Raw genomic sequence first — 11,631 nt, 5'->3', positions numbered from 1 at the left:
TGTGACTAGATAAGAAGGAAGGTAAGACATCACTGCATAATGGCTAGCACCAAAAGCCCCAGTACCTTCTTCACCTTTGATTTTTCAAAGCTCCAAGCAGTGCCCAGACATAGTTGCTTGGGGTTAGCCAAATGAGTGAATGTACCATCATTTTGCAACACAGTCTGGTCAAGGGAGCAAGGCAGAGCAAGATGGAAGCCTGAGTCTCTTGCTGTTGACTTGACTTTGCATTTCATCATCTTCATTTTCTTCTCTTGTGGCTTTGAGTGAGGGCTCCAAGTTCACCCATGAATGGTATTTTCTTCCCTACTTTGTGAAACCAACACCCACACTTGTATTGAAATCACATTTAACCTTTTGGGATTCTCTCTGAGGGACTGTTGGGGAAACACAGAGAAATGTCCAGGAGTTTTCAGCACATTATTTTTTTTTTTGGTTTCCTTTTTCGAAGAAAAGTAAATTAGTGTGTGTGTGTGTGTGTGTGTGTGTGTGTGTGTGTGTGTGTGTACAAATTATGGTGCATGTACAACTTTGTGGAGTCACTTCTCTCCTTCCATATTTACATGAATTCTGGAGATTGAACTAAGATTGCTTTTGTGGCAAGTGCCTTTACCCACAGAGCCATCTCGCCAGCTCTTGATGTCCTTCAACAAGACCATAGAATGAGTGGCATCTTTGTCTTGAATAATCCTAGCAATTAAGTGTTCCCTTGTATTCTTTCTAGTTGATGCTGACATGCTGATTTCTGCCCGAGCCCCTTTCTGGGAGTGGCTGCATGGAAAGCGGGGGCCTTAAGATTGTGTCAGAGGCAGGAGTAGGAAACTCTAAAAGCTGCGTTCTTTTGCTTAAAGAGACCTTCTAGGTAAGGTTGACTGAATTAAGAAAGGTGAAGCGCCTCAGATTGCACCTGCCTCAGGGGATGCCCTCTGTAGTGGGAGCACTTCCTTTTTTTCTCTTTCCTCAGGTGTTCTTACATTTTATTAGCTACTGTAGTTTAGGCCCTAGAGTTGCCCCCTTCCCTCCCTCCACCATGGAGCCAGGACTTCCCAGGGGGCCCTGCCTTTGGCACTTGGCCCACAGGAATACCTGCTGCAACTAAACAAGGGGGTCTCTTTGGTACTCTGCTGCTCAAGGTCAACCTCAAGGAGCTCGGATTCCTGCAATATGGTTCAGCTTCTTCCCCGCTGTGGTGCAGGCCTCCTCCAGCCGCTGTTAGACAAACAAGGGACCCAGAAGTTTAAAGATCATTTTGGAACCATTCAGCAAGGCCAATTTCCCTTTCGCACTGTTATTTTCCAGTAGCTGTGCCTCAAGTTTCGGTCTCCCTTTTGAAGCTGTTGATTTTTCTCCACTTTTCCTTGCAGCCTGTTTTGATAAACTTAGTGATGGCAAGAATGAAGCTGGTAAAGAGTAGGGAGGGTGGCTGGGTCTCGGAAGGTACCTAAGATCCTGTTTCTGACCTGGCATTCTTCCTTCCACATTAAAAGGCTGCTCCCTTCCTTTCATACCCCTTCTGTACTATAGCTCTGTCTCATGAATGGGATGGAGAGTCAGGCATGGTGACACACACCTATAATCCTAGCACCCAGTAAGCTAAGGCAGGTGGATTACCACAACCTCAAGGTCTGAGTTACTAGCAAGATCCTGTCTTGGGGGAGGGAGATTTGACTTCACAGCTTATACTGGTGGCTGTGGAATAGTCAGAGGATGGTACAGTCAGCTGTGAGATGGAGCTCATGGTTCTAGAGTGTTAAGAGTACTGTAAGGTGGAGTAGCAAACAGCAGTTACCTAAGCTTGTTTTGTGGTCTATGCACAGGGCTTCCCATGCTCAGTCTTGGCATGTACTCTGGGACCTGCTACTTCACTGGTCTAGGGTCTTCCTGTTCCAAGCTTCCTCATCTGCCTTCTTGAGAGAAAGTCTGGAGTGGGAATGTGGGTGGCGTTTGAATTTATATCTCTGCAAAATGATGAAGATGCATTTTAGGTTTGCCCCATCCTATTCCCAACCCCCCACCCCCACTTAAAGCCTGCTGGGCTCTGGCTGAGATCTTATCAGATAGGCAATATGAGGTTAAAGCTAGAAACAGAAGACAAATGGTTATGGAGGCTATATTGGTTATTTTTCCTTATTGCTATGACCAAATACCCTAGAAGAAGCAACTGAACACAGGAAGGATTTGTTCTGGCTCGCAGTCTGAGGGATTTATCTTGGAGGGGAGGACGTGGAGCAGGCAACTCCATGTTGGCAGGAGTGTGTGGCCAGAGTTCCCCATCTCAGATCTTAGAGGAACAGAAATCAGAGAACAGACAGGAAGTGGGCCTGTGCTATAAAACCTCAAGACCTGCTTCCAGCCATCCACTTCCTCCAGCGAGGCTCTACCTCCTAACGATTCTACACTACAACTTTCCAAAGCCATGTACCTGCTGGAGCCCAAGTGTTCAAACACAGGAGACTGTGAGATACATTTCAAACTTCAACGGAGGGATTCACGTTGCACCCTATGTTGCACAGTTTGTTCTGCAGACATTTATTAGGATAAACTCCCAAGAATGAAAGAGATGCCACATAGTGGGAGAAAGATGGGTAAGTGGACCCTCAACCTGTTACGAGGAAGAAGGAGGTATCCGTATGGGCAAATTCTCTGCATGGGCAAAATGACAACTAAGCTGAGTCTTGACAAATGAATAAGAGTTTGTAACAGGTGAATTCATAGCTGAATTATTAGGTGTGACCAAGCTGGAGGAAGTAGGTCACTGGGCGTGTGCTTTGGAAGGGTAGATCTTGTCTCCACTGCTTCTCCGAATGCAGAAGTGGTTCACCGAGAGTGTTGGCAATGCTCCCAGAGTGCAAAGTCTCTCAAAAGCTGTGAAACAGCACTGCTGTAATCAATGGTCCGGAAGCTAGTGTGTATGTCACCTCGCAAGAGAACTGAGTGCGAAATTTTCAGGAATTTTGTGACCTGGTCATTACACACAGCTATGACTAAAAATCAAATTATATGAACTTATAGTTCAATAAATAATATTAAAACAAAGATCATAAGTATTTAAAACTTGTCACTTCTTAGTTATCATTACATTTTACTGTCATCTCTCTTTTGACTCCATTTACTTCTATTGTGTCTGTGTGGAACAAATCCTATTTCATGGTCCAGCCTGGTGCATCTCCTCCCAGCCTTCTGTTCAGTGACAACATACTAGTTTCTCAAAACTGGGCATGGTGGGAATATTTACACCATGGGCATTGGCAAATGGAACAAATAAAGGCTTTGTGTTCAAGAGCTGGTACCTCAGCATTTATCAGCATACCATTCCATCTAATAAAGGACAGAAGGAGGCATTAGATGAAGCTGAGAGATTGGCTGAATGAAGAAGGGGGCTTTGGTTGCCAAGTTCAGGAGCTTACAGTCTCCCTGAAGGTGATCAGAAGCATGTTTGGGTTTGAATATAGAATGTCCCCCAGAGGCTCATGTGTTTTGAACACTTGGTCCCCTGGTGGTACTGTTTTGAAATCTTTGAGACTGTGCCCTTGCTAGTAGAAGTGGGTCACTGAGGGTGGGCTTTGAAGGTGATGCCCATATCTGGTTCTGGCCTGAGTGCTTTCCTTTCTGGTAGGCAGACATGATGCAACCAGCCTCCTCACAACACTTGAGCCACTCTTGCTGCCGTACCTTCACTACAATGATGAACATCCCTTGAAACCATGAGCCAGCATAAACCTGTCCTTTCTTGGAGCTGCTTCTGTCCAAAATTTCTTCACAGATGCAATAAAAAAGTAACTAAAACAAAGCTTTCTATAGCTTTTCCAGTTAGGAGAGCTATTTTAGTTTGATTATAAAATGATCCAATAGGCTCATGTGAAGAAATTTTGGTTCCTATTGGTGGTATTATTAAGAAGTAATTGGATCATGGGGGCAGTAATCTCATGAATGGGTTAACCAATTTGATCAGTTCATAGCTGAACTATTAAGAGGGGGGACTTATTTGGAGGAAGTAAGCCCCTAGGGATATGCCTTTGAAGGGTCAATTGTGTGTATCTCCACACCCTCTTTCCCTGCTTCCTGGCTGTTGTGAGGTGAGCAGGATTCTCTGCCACACAGTTTTAATTGCTATGATGTTCTGCCTCAGAACTCACAGTGATGGGGACAAATGGTCATGCCCTCAAACCTCTGAAACTATGAGCCAAAATAAATCTTTTCTTTCCTTGAAGTGGATTTCTCCCAGGTATATTACTACAGCCACAGAGAACTGATTACCTCAAGAACGCTATGATTTGTTTTTCTCTGTTCTCTATAGCAGAGGAACCACTTTGGCTGTGTGGTATGGTGGAGAGGTTGTGCTGGTCTTCATTCAAGGTTGTGGGTAGGGGGCGCTGCACAGTGAGGAGCTACTGTAGTAAAAAAGACAGGAAGGACTGACACTCAGGACTCAGTCTTAGTGAGTGATTAAATGTGGGGGTGGAGGTGACCAGTCTAAGATGATGCCAGGCTGTGTCTTGGGACACTTTGTGAGTGAGGGAAACATCTCTGAAGCACATGAACCTCTGAATAAAGAGATGAGGTGTCAGCCTCCAGCTTCCCTCAGCACCTTCCCTCAGTAAGTCCAGCACACCCACTGCCTTGACTCCCCCAGCCTCTTTCACCCTTCCAGCTCCCCCTCTGTGCCTCTCCTCCTAGCTTGGGTACATGCCCATTTCTTGTCTTGGCACCCCAGACATGGGGGCTAACCTCTTGGCCCAGAGCCACCACTGCTTCCTGCATCTGGACCAACCCAGTTCCTCCCTGAGGTCCCCAGGAACCCTCTGAGGGGGCCTGGTCCCACCCTCACCTCCCTTTACTTCCCTGGGTGGCACAGCCACCAGCTTCCTGAGACCAGCATCTTTCCTGGGCCCTACTTCCAGGCCAGCCCAGTCCCCAAATTCCTGAGGGTAGTATCTTTCCTGGAGGGACCGAGACCTTAGGAGAGAGCCTGAGAGCATCTGAGCCTCATCTGACTTGGGCCTCTGTGGGAACTCCTGAAGACAAAAGCAATTAGGCCACTCCAATATAAAATCAAAAGAGAGAACCTGAAGCCTAGACCAACCAGCTTTTCATGCCCATCAAGTAAACCACAAAGGCACATGAAGTTTACAGAAAGAAGCAGACCTAAACTCAACAAAGGAAGGCTTGAGTCTCACACAAGAATCAGAAACTACAAAAGAAATTCACATGTCAAAGTCACAGAGGAAAAAAATAACAACATGCAAAACCAAAATGATATATCCCCATCAAGTACCAATAGTCCTCTGGAGGAGTACAATGAAAACCCCCTAGAGATAACACAGGACATGGAACTCAAAAGAACAATTATAAACATGATAAAAGAATTCAGTGAATTTAAAGAACACACAAAGAAAGCAAAGAACTTAAGGAAGATAGAGATAAACTTCTGAATGAACTGAATGAACTCAGAAAGGAGTTAGAAATATTGAAGAATACTCAGGCTGAAATGAAGAAGGAAGTGAGACACTCAGTAAGCCAATTAGAAACAACAGGAGAAAGCCTCACCAATAGGATGAACGAAATGGAAAACAGAGTATCAAGACTGGAAGATAAAGTGGACGAATTAGACCACTCAAGCAAAGATTATGAAAAATTTAAGAAAACACAAAAATGGAATATGCAAGAATTGTGTGACACCATTAAAAAAACAAACTTGTGAATCATAAGCATATAGGAAGGAGAAGAATCTCAAGAGATGAGGTGTGAGACCCAAGAGAAGGTCAAATCCCAGAGTCCCCTGCTCCTGCCTGCATCAGATCTGCAAACACTTCTAGGGATTTATTCTTAGTGTGTGCATTCCACAGAGATTTTTTTCTGATCGTTTAGTGCATGGACCATGTCCCCTTGGGGAGGTATCAAAGGGCTTGGAGAGAGTGTCATGGCAGTTCCAACTTGCTCAGCCTCTATCCATAGGACTCCTTCAGATTCCTTTCTGACCCTGACTTCAGTTTTTCATAAAATGGACATTTTTGTCCAGACCTTATTCTCCTCCCTGATAAAGCTCCTGGGAAGAGGGACATACCCTGCTAATTTTCCTTATGATGCTAGATCATGTTTCCTTGTGCAAGGTAAAAAAACAAAACAAAACAGGACAACATCCTGGCACACAGGAAAGTAAAATCTAATTGGATGTCCTTCTTGAAGAAGAACAGACTGTAATGACAGGGATCCTGGGTCTCCTTGTAGCAACTGCCAGAGAGACTTTTCCCATCTGAGAATGTGGAGCACTAAGGGTTGATAGGATGGCTACCATCAGCCATGTTAGCAGAGTTCAAGGCATGACTCGTTTCCTTTGGCTCAGGGACAGCTGGCAGCTGGCCAGTACATTGGCTCCTCAGTCTTTGACCCCTGAGGGTCCGGAAATTTGCAGTACCCACTGAGTGAATCATACCTACTATCAGCTGATGATTGTGCTGTGAAGTCACAAGTCCAAATGTTACCTAAACAAAGCAGTGTGCAGCAAGGCCTTGGGAGACTACCCGTGAGCCATTCATATGCTAAAGGCCCCTTTCTTTGTTTTCTATTCTCAAAGACTTTTTGTTTCCTTTAAATCATTTAATCATAACCACTTAGCGATTATTTAGTAATTCCTTTATTGTGCTTCTTCACTTCAAGCTCAATAGTGCAAACATTCGGTGAGTCCAATAGCCTTGGCACCTTGGCGGAGCCTGATACCTTGAGAGTACTTATGAAATATCAGTTGAATGAATGGCTAGCCAAGTTCACAAATCATTGCTCACTGTGGACATTTATGGCATTATGATTTCATAATGTCCACAGTTTGGTGTTGCTTTTGTAAATATAGAAGAAAAGAAAATGGTACAGAATTGTGAGGTCATTTTGGGAGAGAGTGACAGCTGCTCCTTAGTGAGCATGGACCAGGGACCTTGGCAGGATTATCCCCAGGCACTTTCCTGGGTACTGTCTTGTTTTGCCTTCTCAAGGGCATCATGAGACATACACTCGAATTTTACTGTTTTACAGATGGAGAAAGCAAGGCTCAGACAGACTAACTTAGTTGTTTGAAGCATCAGAGCCAGAACTTGGCAGAGCTGAGAATGTAACACAAATCTGTCTTCCTTCAGGACCCTGATCTTTCCCTCAGTTGTCAGTGCTTTGAAAATTGAGCTTGGATGAATTACCTGGGAGTTCTGAAAGTATTCTTCCCTGGGTTCCATCTTCGAAGATTCTGATTTGACTGATTTGGGACATGATGTGGGCGGACTTTTCTTTTTAAATATATATTTTTATTGAGTCTTTGTGCATTTCATAAATATATCTTAATCATATTTAGCTCTCCTCCTCTATATTACAGCCCCCATAGCCTCCCTACCAGACCTCATGCATTCTGTCATACATGCTAAGGCCTATCGAGTCAAGTTTGTGTACCCAGATGTCCCTTGGTGTGAGTTCATCCACTAGAGCCTGGCCAGTCAATCTTGTGTCACTCCCCAAAGGAGACAACTCTCTCTCACTCAGCAGTGATCGGTTGCTAATATTTCCTCACCTAAGGTCAGGGCCTCCTACCCATTTCTCCAGCTCTGTGCTGGATTTGGCTGATTGAGTTTGCATGGGTCTTGTGCATGCTGACGCCATTGCTGTAAGTTCATATGAGCAAGTTCTCAGAAGCCTGGAAAACTCTGTTTCCTTGTGGTCATCCGCCACTCCTGACTCTTATAATTTTTCTATCCCCTCTTCTGGAGTGGCCCCTGAGCCCTGGGTGGGTGAAGTTTAATGTAATAGTCCTATCCGGGGACGTGGACTCTACAGCCTCTTACTCTTCATTTTGGTCAGTTGTTGCTCCTCTGCTACGTGAGGAAGCTTCGTTGGTGAGAGTCAAGAGATGCAACAGAACTCTCTCTACTCCTTGTTCCATGAGTCTTAAGGGTAGATGTTCCCATGTAGATGTGTCTGGGCATTTCACAGACACTTACTAAAAATATGGAACGTTCCATGAATTTGCATGTCATCTTTGCACAGGGGCCATGCTAATCTCCGTATCATTTTAATTTTAGTATATGTACTGCTGAAGCAAGCGCAGCATTGGACAAGTTTCGATTCATCCCTACCCCCTGCTTTCACCAGTGTGCAACCCAAATTGAGAACCGCTGCTCTGAAAGCAATGAGATGAACACACAGCCGGTTAGGCGTCTTTCCTTGGGGGTGGCTAATAGGCAGGGCTTGTGGAGAAGGCTTTGGAGGTAGTGTTTCATGGTCCCTAGGAGCAATGCCAGCCTGGAGAGGAGAGGCTCTGGGTACAATGTCCTTTGTAAAAGTATGAACTGACTAGTCTATAACACAGGAATGATGACAGTTCTGGCAAAGATAAGCCAGAATGCTGGAATTTTAGAGCTAGAAGTGAACTTAGAAATTCTCTCTGAGGACCAGAGGAGTTAGACTATTGCTCAGCACGACACAATGATTTAGACGCAGAGAAGCTGGAGAGATGACTCGGCAGGTAAGAGCACTGGCTGAGGAACTGGGTTCAGTTCCCAGCACCACATGGTAGCTAACAACCATCTGTGACTTCAGTTCCAGGGGATCTGATACCTTCTTTTGGCCTCTGTGGGCATTGTGCTCACATGATGCAATTACATACATATAGGTAAAATACTCATATATATATATATTATATATATAAATAAAAATAATAAAATATTTATAAAATATTATGGCACAGAGATGAACTACAACTGAGAAGCAGAGCTAGATAGTGAGAGAGAGGCCGGAACCACACTGATTGGCAGGTCCAGGTTTATGGAGACTGTTCTGGCTTTGTGAAAATCACTGGGCTTTAGTGCCCTTCACTTTCCCCATGTGCAGAGGAACGCCTGGTCTTCAGGTTCTCATGTGAAGATGAAGGGTTTGCAAAATGTGTAGAGCAGTGCTTACCACAGAGTGCATGCTCCAGTCTTTCTGGCATTGACTGAGGCAGAGTAGAGAATAGAGACCAGGAAGGAAGGAAGGCATCAGGGACCGCTGTGGGGGGAAGGTGACATTTCAGGGGATCTGGAAGCCAGTAGAGGAGAGCCCTATATCACTCTTTGGCTGATAGCTGGAACTGGTCTGAGGACACGGTGTGACCAGAGTTGAGCTCCCCAGCTTGGGCAAGGTTGGGCTAACAGGAGGGTGATGGTGTGGCTACTTCTATTAGTTACTAGCAATGGGGACTTGACATTCAGGGAGGGAGGACACCCATGGGTGGGATCCCTACTTTAGTAACAGTGGCCAAACAATGCTTTGAATGGAAGACCTAGTCACCCATTTGACAACATCGTGGCTTATTCCTGAGGTTGCCAGCCTTGGGGTGTGGTTACTGAAGTTGAGACAAACCATGATGCTCTGCTCTGACTGAGGATTAAATGAGATGATGCATATAATGTGCTCAGTACTAGTAAGTACCCCAAATGTTAGTTACCTATTGCTACTGATCACCAACCGTGAGCTCTGAGAGGTGGGCACTTCTTTCTGGATTAGAATCTGGCTCAGTAGAGTTACTTTTGGCCAGTGGACTTAATCTCTCAGGACTCATGTCTGTTCTCTGTTGTGACTGAAATAAAGGGAGTTATGGGAAGAGGTAAGCTCAGTGCCTGATAGAAACTCAGAACATGAGACACGCCAGCTGTAAATATTGGTGCTAAGGTCAGTATTAGCCTGCCAGGACATCAGTCTCTCGCTAATGTGGGATGGAGAGTGGGCCATAAGCCCAACTGAAGGTCAGAGGGGCCAGGTGGGCAGAAGGGGAATGAAGAGTGGTGTTAATATGGAACAGTATGGGTGAGCTCTGGAATTCACGTCTCAGTTCCAGTTACCTTTCTGTTTCCTGCGCTGCAGAAGTGAAAAGTCCCCGTGTGAAGTTTTGCTTTCTGTGGAGAAACCCTCTTCTCTCCCTCCACATACCTGATAAAGGGAAGCTCATTTGAAACTCCAGTCCTGCAGGCATGGAACCATTGAGCCGTGTTCCTAATCGAAGGAGGAAACTGAAAATTGCAGAAGTATTGACTCATAGCCTCACAATCTGCAAACTGATAGAGGCTTAGAACACCTTCTTTTGTCTCCGGACCCACTGCACTTTGATGTCATCTTGGAACATTAGTGTTGATGGTTAGTGTCACGGTACATGTGGGAGCGGGGGTAGAAGCCAGGTAAACAAGGACTATGGTCAAAATAGCTAACAGCTACTGTGGTATGAACATCAGTCAACTGGAATTACATCTGCCAAATCAGAGCCGACACTGCCTCTGTGAGCCCTGACTGACTCCAAATGGACCCCGAGTGTCCTCTGTAAGTACTGTAGGTAACTGAACCAACAGCAGGAGAGATAAGGTGAATGCTTTGCCCCTTTGTTCCAGAGTTCTTAGGGATGGAGAGTCCTTTTGAGAACTGACTGAAAAACTTGTTTTTGGTGACATATATTAGACTTTTTTTTTCACTTGGAAAACTGACTTAATGATTTTTTTTATAGATATTCAGCTTTTAATACTTTAGGTCCAATGACTCATTTCTTGTTGTGAGAACAAAATGTTCTCTGTCAGTCTCCGGGATAGGTACACTGGAGCATGAGCACTGAATTTTGGAAAGACAGCCATCCATTCCTAGGCTCCCCAGCAAGGACATTGTGAGCAGATGCTTTGGAGAAAAGCTTTATTCCCTCTGCCTTCCTGTCTGATTTTACCTACTGTAGAGGTGGAGACAAAATTTCTGATATGTGATTATTTTAACCCTCAGAAGTGGTAATTTAATATGGTTCATATTAATGGGGTACCAGAAGGGAACTGGGCTATTGATCAAGATGGAGAAAGAAAAGGATGTGTTGAACCCTTTTGATTATTATTATTATTTTTTTAACAGAATGCCCTTGGAGCCAGGCTGGCCTTGAATTCATGTTCCTCTTGTGTTAGGCTCCTGAGTGCTGGGATTACAGGCGTATACCACCATACTCAGCCTATTTTGATTTCTTCTGACCATTTTGTGTGTGTGTGTGTGTGTGTGTGTGTGTGTGTGGCGTGTACATGTATGTGCATGTGTGTGTGTGCCTGTAGGCCAGAGGAGGACATCCCACCATACTCAGCCTATTTTGATTTCTTCTGACCATTTTGTGTGTGTGTGTGGGGGGGCGTGCACATGTATGTGCATGTGTGTGTGTGCCTGTAGGCCAGAGGAGGACATCTGATGTCAGCCTTTATTTCTCTCCACCTTTTCCCCTTGAGAAAGGGTTTCTTACTGAACCTGAACCTGGAACTCACTGTTTACAGCTAGGTTGGCAGTCTGCAAGTCCCTGTGATCCCTCTGTCTCCTTGACCCTCTATCACTGGGATTACAAGTGTCTGTGGCCATGCCTGGCTTTTTATGTAGGTGCTGAACTCAAGTCCTCATGCTTGTGCTGCAAGTACTCTGACCCACTGAGATATCTGCCCAGCCACATGGTTGCTTTTGTATGAGAAGCACAGGTCTATAATCAGACAGTGTCCTGGCTCCATCCAGTGCTCTAGCCTCTCTTACTCCTTTTCACAGATAGTCACTATGTGATGGAGTCACTTAGCTGCAATATCCTCATTCACTGATTCCTGATTCTCATTTACCACTTCG

General features: G+C 45.0%; 1 non-coding gene across 1 annotated transcript; it reads right to left on the bottom strand.

The window, feature by feature from the left end:
- Window positions 1-7,977: 7,977 nt before the first annotated feature.
- LOC115070461 lies at window positions 7,978-8,081 on the bottom strand. Its single transcript, XR_003849616.1, has one exon. It is a non-coding gene; the product is annotated as a U6 spliceosomal RNA (small nuclear RNA).
- Window positions 8,082-11,631: the final 3,550 nt, after the last annotated feature.

Source organism: Nannospalax galili, unplaced genomic scaffold, assembly GCF_000622305.1.
Source record: "Nannospalax galili isolate Female #2095 unplaced genomic scaffold, S.galili_v1.0 scaffold34, whole genome shotgun sequence".
In the NCBI taxonomy this organism is placed as follows: domain Eukaryota; kingdom Metazoa; phylum Chordata; class Mammalia; order Rodentia; family Spalacidae; genus Nannospalax; species Nannospalax galili.
The sequence above is the reverse complement of the archived record's forward strand: the minus strand, read 5'-3'. Positions and strand labels throughout refer to the sequence as shown.